Here is a 14,370-nt window from a genome sequence, read left to right as displayed (position 1 = left end):
GTGTGTGTGTGTGTGTGTGTGTGTGTGTGTGTGTGTGTGTGTGTGCGTGTGTGTGTTTTGGGACTTGAACTTAGGGCTTGAAGCCTAAGGCTATCACTCTGCCATTGGAGTCCCAGCTCTACTTTTGGCTTTTTGGTGGTAATTGGAAATAAGAGTCTTGTGTACTTTCTTGCTCTGGTTAGTTTTGAACTGTGATCCTCATAGCTCAGCCTCTAGAGTAGCTAGGATTATATAGGCAAGAGACACCAGCATCAGACCTTCATGTTAATTTAAATTAAATGTCAGGACTGATATTTCAATTACTAGGGAACCTTTAGGTATGTTTAGAAAATCTTACTGCAGGCATTGTAAAATTGAAATGGAGAGCAAACATTTCTCCTGAAGCAGTGGACTCGGAATAGAAGGAACCGGTAAACATAAAATAGGCAATAGAATTCAATGACTTAAACCTGTGTTGAGGGAAACTGACATCTGATTTAGCAACATGGAAGCTGTGATCCTCTCATTGTGTGGGCTGAAGATAGAGGCGTTTGCGCACACACACACACACACACACACACACACACACACACACACTACTCTGCTGGAGAAGATTCAAATCGAATTTAGATGATGACTAATTATAGACTTTTTTTTGCCAGTCTGGGGCTTGAACTCAGGGCCTGGGCACTGTCTTTGGACAGTGCTCAAGGCTAGCACTATGCCACTTGAGTTACAGGGCCACTTATGGTTTTTTCTGTATATGTGATACCAAGGAATCGACTCTAGGGCTTTGTGCATATTAGGCAAACACTCTACCACTAGGCCATGCTCCAGGCCCGATTATAGGCTATTCTTATCAGAGGTTTTACCTGGTAGAGAAACTCAATAATGGACCTGTTAGGGAATGGGGGTTTAAGAGAAAGTTGAAAAAAATGAATTTAGCTATGAGCTAATTATTGTCTATTAAAGTTTTAATTTAAATTATCTTTTTTTTTTTTTTTTGCCAGTCCTGGGCTTGGGCTCAGGGCCTGAGCACTGTCCTTGGACTTTCTCAAGGCTAGAACTCTACCACTTGAGCCTCAGCACCACTTCTGGCTTTTTGCTATGTATATGGTACCGAGGAATCGAACCCGGGTCTTCGTGCATGCTAGGCAAGCACTCTATCACTAGGCCAAATTCCCAGCCTTGATTTAAATTATCTTACAAATATTTATTAGCTAGTAGGATGACTTTAATTTTATTTAATCAAAATTAAGGGATGCTAAGAAATTTAAAGAAGTATTTCTGTTTGGTTGAGTTCCCATTATTGTAATAAAAGTTATAAATACTTTTTTAGGGTAACAAAAGTGACTTAGCATAATGAATTATTATATGAATTTCCCTAAAATACAGAACAAAACTGATCCAGACTGTGAAATTATAGAACTATGGAACAGAACATAAATGTCACTCTTCTTGTAATAAAATTTGAATTTTCATTTTATTTATCTTATTAGTACTGTTATAAATTCTTGAAATATAATTGAATGAAAATAATGTCATCTGAAATGCTAGAGACTAGCAGTAACAGAGATCTCACCAACAGAAGGCACCATGCTGTTTCCCACACAGCTTTACATTGATGTGACATTGCATTTGTAATTTAAGAGCTAATTAGAAGTTGACAAGTACCCCCCACCCCCACCCCCAGGAATACTTTGCTACTGCAGCTTTTATAGTTGAATTATTAAAGTTTGTGCATATCTATTTGCTTACTACACTCATGTAAATTATTTCTTAAGCCTTATCTATAGCTCTGACATTGAAAGGAAAGGAAATGAGGTTGATCTAAAGATAAGCGAAAGAAACAGAAAATGGTGGTTTACACCTGTAATCATAACTACTCAGGAGGCTGAGATCTATGGATTGAGATTTGAAGACAACATGGGTTGGAAAGTCCATGAGACTATTATCTCCAACTAACCACTCAAAAACCACAAGTGGTTGGGCTGGGAGTTTGGCCTAGTGGTTGAGTGCTTGCCTAGCATGCATGAAGACCTGGGTTTGATTCCTTGGTACCACATACATAGAAAAAAAAAAAGCCAGAAGTGGTGCTGTGGCTCAAGTGGTAGAGCTCCAGCCTTGAGGAAATCCAAGGACAGTGCTCAGGCCCTGAGCTCAATCCCAGAATGGGCAAAAAAGAAAAAAACAAACAAACCAGAAGTGGAATTGTGTCTCAAGTGATTAAGAGTGCCAACCTTGATTGAAAAATGCCTACTCCTTGAGTACAGTTTGACTCTTAGTACACACACACACACACACACACACAAATCTATACTTTTTGAAGCACAGTGGTGAACACCTATAATCCCAGCCAGTCAGGAGGTCTTGGAGGCAGGAGGCTCTTGCCTTGGAGACCAACGAGCAAAGTTAGCTAGACCTTATCTCATAAACAAAATGGCAACATAAAAGGCAGGAAGTGTGGCTCCAGTGAGTGCTTCTGAGCATGCGGAACATTCTCTTCCCTCATCTAGGACATACTACAAGTTGCCAGATCCCACAGCTCAGTGTCTGCATATTCTCCCACCTATGTCATCACTCTGCTCCAGATGCCAATTAGTTTTTCAATCCATAACATTTAGTGAGAGCTGATCATAACACAAGTGAGAATGAAAGAAGAAATCCCCAAAGTCAATTTCAATATATCATGTAACCAATCTATTAGGGAAAAAATTATTTTTTAATGGCAGAAAAAACTATCCAAGGATGGATGCCTAATTAAGTCGTGATCCTTGTAGTCTAAGATTTCTAATTAAAAAAGGTGAGAGTATGGAATGGTGCCTCTTCTTCCATCCTGGATAGGTTTGACTGTGAGCCAGGTTGAGGGTGTGTTATGTTGTACAGTGTGGAGGCCTACCTGAGAGGCCTAATTCCTTAGCTTACTTTAGATCTCGAAAGAGACTTAAAAACTGTGGGAGGGCTTGAGATTTTCAAGATGAAATTTATCAATATATTAAATGTGAAGCTGTGTTGGATTAATTGATTAAAACCAGAAAATTTTATATTACATAAATAAATGTAATTAATTAAATATCTTCCCATTCTCACTGTTCAGAGCATTTGTAGTGAATAGCCAGTTCAAGGGGATATGAGTACAGAGTTAGTACATTTGAAGCATGTAACCTTGGGCAATTTCACATGTATACACACACATACACACACACACACACACACACACACACACACACACACACACACACACACACACACCTATATTTTTTTTGTCAGTCCTGGTGCTCGAACTCAGGGCTTGGGCATTGTTCTTGAGTTTTCTGAAGACTAGCACTCTACCAGAAGTGAGCTACATCACCACTTCTGGCTTTTTCTGCGTATGAGGTACTGAGGAATCGAACCCAGGGCTTCATGCATGCTAGGCAAGCACTCTATCCCTAGGCCACGTTCCCAGCCTCTCACTTTTTTAAGTCTTCTTGAAGGGATGATGTATTGATGGAACAGGGAAGAAGTAATGGAAAGTCAATGACCATTTTCTGAATTTTATGTTCAGGTAACATTTTCACTCCCCCCCCCACCCCACCCTGACTCTTCATTGCTCTCCAGGAAAAGTCTTGCTTGTAGTTTAGAATTCATAGATTCACAGAATTCGTGATCGTCCAGCCTCTACCTACCGTCAAATTTCTGAGATTACAGGCATATATCACCAAACTTCACTAAAATCTCTTTTATAAAACCTATGAAAACAACCTGACTGGATAATAAATTAAACAGTGATCACAAAATTAGTTTTAGTGAATCAAAAAGTCAAATATCCACTAGTTATAACCATTTCATATGAAGTTCTCCTGAAAGAGATTATTTCTTATGTGAATAACTTATTTTTCTTTCTTCTAATGAAATCTCTGGGGTCTAACTCTACCATCAAAGTTCGAATATTTTCATTCAATTAACTTAAATTATGTAATGTGAAAATGAGTGATGGCTAGGAGTGTGATGGCCAGAGTAATTCTGGTGAGAAATTATATTTCACACATGCGTTTATTTAGTTAGAATTTTCCTTGGGTAATAAAAATAGTGTTTTATAGAAATTAGTTGTATCTAACCTCACACATACAGTCATAAATGACTCTTGCAAATCCCACACTCTGAGTGATGGTGACAAATCTTCCAGAAAGCCATTTTTATAGCAAAGCAGAACTATTGTAGCCGCACTGAGCATATGTTGTTTCGCGAGTCAAAGGGTCCAGATAGTGGCTGTAAACTAGCTGAATGGCGAATGCATTAACTATTTGAATTGGAACATTTTCTAATTGCATCATATACATTTTTCTTCAGCAGAGCATATATGTATGATGACCAAACTTTTATGAATGACTCAATGGAGCCCTCGGTGGCCCTGACGCTAATGAGTCAGGTCTAGATCTCATGCCACTCCTGTGTCTGCTTTTCTCTTGTGGAATTGATCAAACACACACAGACAGTACACAGATCTGGCAAGAATACTATCCAGACTGATGAAGAAACGGACTTCAGCAGGCCATCGAATGACACCTTCTGTTTTAGACTGGTCTTTACTCAGATGCCCTCCATAAACTGGTCACTGATGAACCAGGAATGCAACTGGCAAGCCTGGCAGAGGGATCATGGCACAGGGGTCATGGTCCTTCTTCTCAACAGTTACAGAAATCCATTCTGCAAATCTGAAAGTTTATCACTCAAAATGACCAGAGCACACATTCCTCGTGTACATTTTCTCTTCTAAGAGCTAACGAAGCAGGAATTGCAGAGAGAGTTGCAGTGTGTTGGCGCTTGTCTTGGTGGCTGCCATTGCTATATTAACTTGTATCATAAACACACATGGTAGGAAAAAAATCAAAACATCTAAGCTTAAAAAAAAAAGGAATGTAGAGCAGAGCTTACAATACTGTGACATGTCGCTCAAATCTTGCCTACCGGCTCTTTGATACCACTCCCAGATTAAGAATGGGTGATATTTATAGTTTTTTTTTCTTTTTGTTGGGTCATGGGGTTTGAACTCTGGGCCTGGGTTCTGTCTCTGAGCTCTTCAGCTCAAGGCTACCACCCTACCCCACTTTGATGATTAATTGGAGATAAGAGTCTCACTTTTTTTTTTATTTTTGCCAGTGCTCAGGGCCTGAGCACTGTCCTTGGACTTTCTCAAGGCTAGAGCTCTACCACTTGAGCCTCAGCACCACTTCTGGCTTTTTTCTATGTATGTGGTACCTAGGAATTGAACCCGGGTCTTTGTGCATGCTAGGCAAGCGCTCTAACACTAGGCCAAATTCAATTCTCGGCCTCAGAGTCTCACTTTTTTTAGTGCCTAGGTTGGCTTTGAAGGAGGTCCTCAGATCTCAACATCCTGAGTAGCTAGGATTACAGCAGCACCCAGCTAATATTTATATTATTAAATAGTTGAAAAATAGACAAACAAGCAAATCCGAATGAGATTTTGAGATAAGTGAAAAATTGTGTGCAATTCAAATCCCAGTGTCCACAAATAAAATGTTATTGGAATTGAGCCGAGTCTACTCATTTATGTATCGATGGCTACTTCTTTGTTACTTCAGGGCAGAGTAGTTGTGACAGAAGATATGGCCTGCAAACCCTAAAATGTCTACCAATTGGCTTTTGGCAGAAAATGTTTGCTGACTACTGATATAAAACAAACAAAAAAATTTCCTGTGTCCTCTGCCTAGAAATTTCTCTAGCATGATTTTAATTGCTTAGTATTGCCCTACCCACTCCGATAAATAATGGTGAAGAACTGTCCCCAAATCTCTTGGACATACAAAAAAATATGTGTGTGTGTGTGTGTGTGTGTGTGTGTGTGTGTGTGTGTGTGTGTGTGTAGGCACCAAGTATTTAAAATACTTAGTTGAATAATCAAGTATTTGTAAATACTTGAATATAATACTCAAGTTGCATATGACATGCTATGATGATGACTATGCTTCATCCTTTCAGAAGAATAGTGCACTTAATCTTGTCAAATATTTAATAATGTATTTCAATTCTTGTCAACTTTCTCCTAGTTAACCAAAATATTCAGAACTTGCTGGGGCAGGGGGAAGGGGAAAGAATGACTCAATAGGCAAATTTTGACTACCAACATGGAATTAAAAAATAAAAAACAATTCCGTTAGCCCATTTTTGTTATTATAATAAAATGTATGGTGCTGAATAATGTATAAGTAAAATAAATTCAGACAAATGAAGAGAAGGGCGTAAATACAATCTAAAACCAAGGTGTATCCTTCAGATTTGAAGAAACTGGGTTGGAGGGGTGGGTGAGAATGTTGAAAGGAGTGAAGTTGATCAAAACATAATGCATACATTTTTGTTGTTGTTGCTCGTGGGGCTTGAACTCTGGGCCTGCGTGCTGTCCCTGGGCTCGTCAGATCCAGGCTAGGGTTCTATCACTTTGAACCCTAGTGCCACTTCCAGTTTCCTGATCGTTAATTGGAGATAAGAGTCTCATGGACTTTCGTGCCCAGGCTGGCTTTGAACCACAATCCTCTGATCTCAGACTCGTGAGAAGATAGGATTACAAGTGTGAGCCACCAGCCCTGGGCATGTATTCATAAACTGTTCAATGACAGCTGCTTTGTACAACTACTTTAAGGCAATAAAAGCAATAAAGGAGATTTCTTTTGGCTCATGGCTCAGAGCCACGGTCAGTGTCCTGAATATGACAATAACTTTCATGCTGGCACAGTCCTGGGGTAGTTCAAGTATTCCACATGGAAAAAGAGAGCACATATGCAGGTGTGTGTGTGTGTGTGTGTGTGTGTGTGTGTGTGTATTCTTGTCTCTTTTTCTCTTCTTATAGGACAACCAGTATTTAATCACGGGGTTCTACTCTGGTGACCTCATTACCCCCAACAGGCCCAACTTTAAACTTCAAAATTAAGTTTCTGCCCTTTCAATTCCTTACAATCAGGAACAGTTTTCAACATGTGAGGCTACGGCCATCGCTCAAGTGATGCCGCATCTGAGGAGAAGCTTGAGGACCTCGGTTCACACCCTAGAGCTGGAAAAATAAAACCAACATGTGTATCCTTGGAGGACACATTCAAGTATGATGTTCATAATGAGATAATGGCTTTGAAAATCCTGACCATCTAAAGAGTTACTTATATTCCCCCTCCGATCTTCAAAATAATGTCTATGTGACTTTGGGTTCATGACAAATTAGAGAAAGACCTTAGTAAAGAAAAAGGTAACTGGACACAGAGTTTGGCCTAGTGGTAGAGTGCTTGCCTAGTATGCACGAAGACCTGAGTTCAATTCCTTGGTATCACATACACAGAAAAAAGCCAGAAGCAGTGCTGTGGCTCACATAGTAGAGCTCTAGCCTTGAGAAAACCTGAAGAGAGTGCCCAGTCCCTGAGCCCAAGCCCAGGACTGGCAAAATAGAAATAAATAAATAAATAAATAAATAAACAAATAAATAAAGGGAGTTCTTAAAAAATAGAAAGAAAGGGATGCTCATTACCTTGGAGAAGACAAATTTTGCCCTTGCCTGCCCCAGTAGAGTTGGGTAATAATAGAAGGGGTAGAGATTTGAGAGGCATTTTGGAAGCTGTCTAGGTTTGGTGTGTTAGGGGACACTGGTGAGAGGTCCATCACTCCATGTGGAGAAACATGAAGCACAGCTGGCTGCGCTGGTGGGCGGGTGAGCGAGCTCAGGGTGATTTACTCTGTGGCTCTGAGGCAGATGTTTTGGCAGGATAGAAACAGTCACAGCGCAGTGATAGCTTGGGTGGGACCAGGTTCCAAAGGGTTGTAGGCTCTTTCCTACAAAGAGTAGCCTGGAGAGGAAAGCAAGGGCTTGCAAGACGTAGGCTTTTTCAGTGGAATCCTCTCAGAAGCTTGGTCAGGCCCTTGTACAGGCAATCCTGAGGAGCTGGTGAGCAGAGCTGTATTTCCCTATTGACTGTAAGGAAGCTACGGTCTACTCCTGTACTCAAAGGGAGGGACCAGAGGCCACCTGTGATAGAAATAAACTTGGAACAAATGGAATAAATACTTCCAAGGTAGCCACCTTACATGAGCCACATACCACCAAGAACACGTATAATGTTATGCATGCCCTGATATAGAATATTAGGAAATCAAACTGCCTTTACTACGTGTGAGGTGCCCTGTAATTTTCATCTTTTCACGAATACCATCCCTGTCCAACTAAATTGATCGGGAGGACAGTGGTTTCTCTGTAAATAGACTGCTTGCCTTGTCTGACATGTGATCTAACTTGAAGTATAATGTCCTCAAGGCCTAATGAGGACATAATAGCTTCTATGCCAGCTACATCTTCATATCACTTTGCTTTGGGAGCTTCCTTGGTGTCCATTTATAGGAATGTTATTTTTTTCTCAAGCTATCTCCAGGATATTTGCTATTGTAGTCAAGATATTTTGAGTTATATGTGATTTAAATGTGACTCACTCTTGGCTTAAGCCAATCTTTTATTTTTTTTATTTTATTGTCAGAGTGATGTATAGAGAGGTTACAGTTACATTCATTAGGTAGTGACTACATTAGTTCTTAACATTGTTACCCCTTCCCATGTTTTTCTCCCACTGTCCCTCCCCCCACCCCTTCCCACTCATCTTGTTTTCCCCTTCCCTTTATCTTCCCTTTTTCAAATAAACAAATAAATGTATATGCAATATACCAGGTACCAAAGTCAGATACAATAATAACATGAGATAAACCATAAGGGGAAAAATGAAAAAAGAAATAACTTCACATAGTACATTAAGAATAACAATCACAAAGATGAACCTCTTATTTCCATACCCTGGAGTTCATTTTCCTAAGCTTTTGAGCTACTATGATCCCTTCTAGGAGAATCCTAGACATATACTGATTGTCACAAATGAGGGAAACCATGGAGCCTATGTTTCTTTGGATCTGGGCTTAAGCCAGTCTTATGCAATGGACTAGATCTGGCTAGCTTCAAACCCAGCAGGGCCAGGAACTGAAAGAATTTTAGATTTGTCCTCTCTCTCTCTCTCTCTCTCTCTCTCTCTCTCTCTCTCTCTCTCTCTCTCTCTCTCTCTCTCTCTTGCTCCCTCCTCTCTCCCCCCTCTCTCTCCCCCCTCTCTCTCCCCCCTCTCTCTCCCCTCTCTCTCTCTCTCTCTCTCTCTTCTCCCCCCACCTCTCTCTTCCCTTCTCTCCCTTCCCCCTCTCTCCATCTCTCTCTCCATCTCTGTCTTTCTGTCTCCCTCCAGTCCTGCTGGGTCTTGAACTCAGGGACTGGGCACTGCCCCTGAGCTTCTTTTGCTCAACAATAACACCATTACTACTTGAACCACAGTGCCTCTTCCAGCTTTTTCTGTGTATGTGGTACTGAGGAACTGAACCCAGGCTTCATGCATGCTAGGTAAGCACTCTACCACTAAGCCACATTCCCAGCCCCTCATATTTCTCTTGCTTATAGAAGTTCATTATCAGTCAGTTAGGTATACTTTATAAGGATCATGTCTTTGTCTCATCGCACTTGACAATGGAAATGGAAAAGAAGGCTTTCTCCAGTCACACCTTCTATCAAATCTCTTGGAAGGATTCTGATTTGGGCCATATGTTTACCTCTGAACTATGCAAATCCAGACACCCCTAGCTAGGAGTAGAACATTATGACGGACAGCCCCTTCAGGCTGACATGAAATGGGGACTGTGGGATGCTATTATCAAAAATATTTGTTCTGCTCAGACAAGGAGAAAAATTTGGACAGTTGGCTGGTAGTTTGGCCTAGTGGTAGCGTGCTTGCTTAGCATGCACAAAGACCAGGGCTCGATTCCGATTCCTCGGTACCACATACATAGAAAAATAGCTGGAAGTGGCTCAAGTGGTAGAGCTCTAGACTTGAGAAAGCCCAAGGACAGTGCTCAGGCCCTGAGTTCAAACCAGGACTGACAAAAAAAATATGGACAGTGTACAGATATGTAAATAGCAACTAACTATATAGAGATAAGTCCTGGAGGTGTTAAATCATTTTCTTATCAATAAACTAAATTGAACACTAGATATTTTACTAGTTGTAAAAAGACAAGGATGGTGGAGGGAGAGAAAGTGGTAGAAAAACATGGGAAGGGGTATCAAGAAGTAATATACTCACTACTTGATGAATGTAACTGTAACCCCTCTATACATCACCCTGACAATAAAATAAATTTTTTGAAAAGACAGGGGAATTAATGTAACATCTAAACTAAAGAACTACTGAATCCTAGTTTTTGCTATGCTAAATTAGAATAGCGCTGTAGATAGACAAAATGGTGGTAGCTACTATAAGCTCAGTTCCAAAAGAGAAGACGTCAAGATTCACTTTATTATAAATAGTTAATTTGTGTAATTACAAATGGTTTAGTTTAATTATAAATAGTTATGAAAGTGTATGGAGTAGGAGTGGTTACAGGAATACTGAACAAAGTCAGAGGCAGAGCAAGGAAAGCAGAAAGAAACTGCAGGACACAAATGAATGCTAAGGTTCATGACCCATGCTGCCATTTAGGAAGATAGTACTGTCGGCTAGTTGCCACAGGAATATGTAACATTCAGCTCCATTTCTGCATTGCCTATTTGATTGTATCTGCTACACCCATTATTTTTGCGATGTCCCTTCAACATCTCACAGTAGGCATTTATAAGCCAGGGTCAAGTGTACCTTCTGCAATGCTGAGACAGAGGAGACTTAGTTGATTAACAAGGTGAAATCAAGACTTTTGCCTCACTGACTCCTTACATTATACATAGCGTTAAATCAACAGACTACTGGAAATGAAAAAATAAAAGGGGAACAAAAAAGGTATCTTTGACTCAATTATCTAAACATTTCCAACATTCTATGTGACTTGCAAATGTTCAAAACATTCTATCATGGCTGGTAAAAGTAAAGAGAACAAGAAGACAGAAGTAACACAAGAATCCTGTGTTTTCTTTCTCCTCTGGAAAAGAATGCATGGCTTCTGCGCAGCATCTTACCATTTTTCCAGGGTCAATTCACTTTTCCTGTGCCTCTAAACCCTGCTGAAAGCTGGCTCCTTTGGGAGCCCCAGGAATTGGGGCTGGCCTCTCTTCAGTCTCAGAGCACTCCGAAGGAAATGCCCCTTGCTGAGAAAGCGGTGGTGTCGGGGGGAGAATCCATCCACTGTCAAGGAAGTTTCAATTAAATATGGATGTCAATTAATTTAATTTATATTTCTTCATGAAAAATGTCATTCTATTATATATTCAACTGGCAGGATGCCAGGAGCCCAGGTTAATAAATTACATCTCTACTGACATAATATGGAATCACAGACTAATCAGATACTTATTAAATGCCCACCTGTGCTTGAGACGCCACTGTGGAGAAATCCAGCTGAAATAAGGTCTGTCCAATAGGGAACATCTCTGTGCTCTGGTCATCTGACCCCCACCCTTCTCCTCCTCCCTCCTAGCGAGTTGGCCCCTCAGGAGAACAACTCCAAATATGAATAATCAGCCTTCAATTGCCAGTGGTTATGAATGGACCTTTTTAATGAATAAAGGAAAGAGTGATAGAAAACTGTAAATAATCTATCCAAATGAATCAGGAAATAAGCCTATTCTGGTCAGCAAGAACCTTGTTATAATCATTCAACTACAGATTCAAATCACATGCTGATGGAGTGGCTCATAAAACCCACCAGTTGTGAAGTCCAATTCTGGGCCTGATTTTGTGTTTTATTTTTCATCCCTACAGCAGTCCGTCAGGTGGTCATTAGTTGCGCCCTCTTATCTTCTTCATCTTAGATCATTGGAAGCTGAGGGAAAGTAAGTGGAAGTGACCTTGTTCAAGGTCAAGAGAGGCACACTGAAACTCAGCCTTGTCTGACTCAAATCAGAATATCCTCTCTACTGTGTTGGCCAATTTTCTTCCCGTGGTTGCCCTCTGCTCGTATACAGACATCTCTACCATCTCTGTAGGAGATGAGCTGGTAACTCTTATCTTATTTCAGACATGTCACACTGGATGTTTCAATTCCATCACCACGAGCTGGACTTTCCCATTGCCCTTGCTCTGAAAGCTCACTCTCATCTCCTCTGTGGCAGCTCTGTCCAGCTGTGAAAACAGATCATGAACTAGCAACATGTTCTTCTACTCTTTACTAAGTACTACTTGGTGCCAGCTACTCTGCCAGGCTCCGGGATAGAGTAATGAAATAGGAGGTCAGAATAATGCAGAAGACAGACACCTTAACATGAATTTACAGAGTAGAGTGCATGCTACCAAAATACTGCAAGAAAACAGTCCTTTGCCATTTATCCACTCATTTCGTTGTTATACAACAGTACCGTTTGTCAGCCAGTGTGAGGTTGGATAGCACCAACCTGCATTTGCGCCTCTCTCATATCTCTTCCCTTCTCTGAGTCCATCCCATGTTACTGACACTTATATACATGCTTGGACAACTCAACTTGTATGTGCAAATTTGTAACCACTGCTTGCAAAAGCCCTTGCAACTAGGAACAGTTTTCTGTTGACTTGTAAAAAGCAACTTTGGTCTGCGTAGGGAGCGCTGGGATCAGGTCCCAGATGGTGGTTCGGAAGATGTTGGATGGGCACATGCCTCTAGCTTTGTTCACTCTTTTCCCTGTGGGTAAGAACAGGGGCAAAGGAGAGCCAGAGGGACTCAGGGGGCTCTCTTTGGCTCAGTGTCACTGCATCAACTGAAAGCTTGATAGAAATGCAGAACCTCAGGCCTCGAGGTAGGTGCCATGAATCAACACTCGTGATTTAACAAGTGAATCCAGTACACACTAAAGCCCCTGTGTCTAATCTTTTCTTTTTTATAGACAGTGAGGAGAGCCAATGCTTTGGAAAGAGGATGGGGTTGGTGTGGGCCAAGTGACCTGCATGTGAGATTATACTTCCATACTTCGTGGCACCTCACTATTCTCACATGGAGAAAAATATGTGCTAAAGCAAATTTGAGGAGGAAAAAGAATATCTTTCAAATAATTCAGATTAACAGAGATCTAGAGGAAAGATTTATTGTGAGTGAACCAAGTTAGTGGTAACAAATTATTTTAGGTAGGACGTAAGGGTCCAGTGCAAATGAGCTGAAACACATTTCCATTCCATAAGTGAATCATCCTCAGCTTTTTTTTTTTTTTGGTCAGTTGGGGCTTCAACTGTGGGCCTGGATGCTGTCTCTGAGCTCTTCAGCTCAATGCTGCCACTTGAGCCACAATGCCACTTCTCGTTTTCTGGTGGTTAATTGGAGATAAGAGTCTCACCAACTTTTCAGACCTAGGCAGGCTTTGAACTGGGATCCTCAGATCTCAGCCTTTTGAGTAGCTAGGATTACAGGCTTGAGCCACCAACACCTACCTGGCCTTCCTTTCTAAAGGCATTTTGGCTTACTCTTTGGATTTTCTTATTATTCTTTGAGCATCATCCCTTTATGATATATTCATGCTGTTCTTTTAGAAACAAGTTTTCCCTGCTATTTGCTTTACTCACATCATTCTGCTCCAAAGAATATAAAACAGAGAGAAGTGAGAAAAACAAATATTTAAAAATATTATGCAGTACCTACTTCAAGAGGTAATGGTAGTGAGTACTTATGGAGTTGGAGGTATGCAGCTTATATATAGCTCCTTTAAGGGCCTAGGTTCTATCTTCACACCCACAGAATTATGCAAATTTATTCATGTATAAAATCAAATGCATTTCCATTATACAAGTTCCTTCTACCCAGTTACAATGATCCATATGTTGCCAGTTATGTTATATTTTCATGTATCCCCTCTTCTTATCTCTGATTTCTTCTCTTCTTTTACCTCCTTTATTTAAAAATTTTTTAATTTAAATGACATCTATTTATTTATTTATTTTTGTCAGGATAATGTATAGAGGGGTTACAGTTACATTCGACAGATAGTAGGTGCATTACTTCTCACACAATGATACCCCTTCTCATGTTTTTGTTCCCATTTCCCTCACCCCACCCCCTCCCAATCATCTTGTTTTCTCCCTTTCATTTTCTATTTCAAACAAACAAATAAACATATATACAATATACCAAGTAACAAAGTCAGATACAGTAACAATATGAGATTAACCATAAGGGCAAAAAAAGAGAAGAGAAATAACATAGTGCATTAAGAACAACAATCACACAAGATAAACCTCTTGTTTCCATATCCTAGAGATCCTTTCATTTAGTCTCATCGTATATGACCTTATGTACCTAGGTTTTGAGCTACTGTAATCCTCTGCTAGGAGAATCCTAGATGTGTACTAATCATTACAAATGAGGGAAACCATTCAGCCTATGTTCCTTTGAGTCTGGCTTACTTCACTTCATATGATTTTTTTCAAGTCTTTCCATTTCCTT

This window comes from Megascapheus bottae, chromosome 13, assembly GCF_031878675.1.
Source record: "Megascapheus bottae isolate mThoBot1 chromosome 13, mThoBot2.hap1, whole genome shotgun sequence".
NCBI classification, from domain to species: Eukaryota; Metazoa; Chordata; class Mammalia; order Rodentia; family Geomyidae; genus Megascapheus; species Megascapheus bottae.
This window is presented reverse-complemented; position numbering follows the sequence as displayed.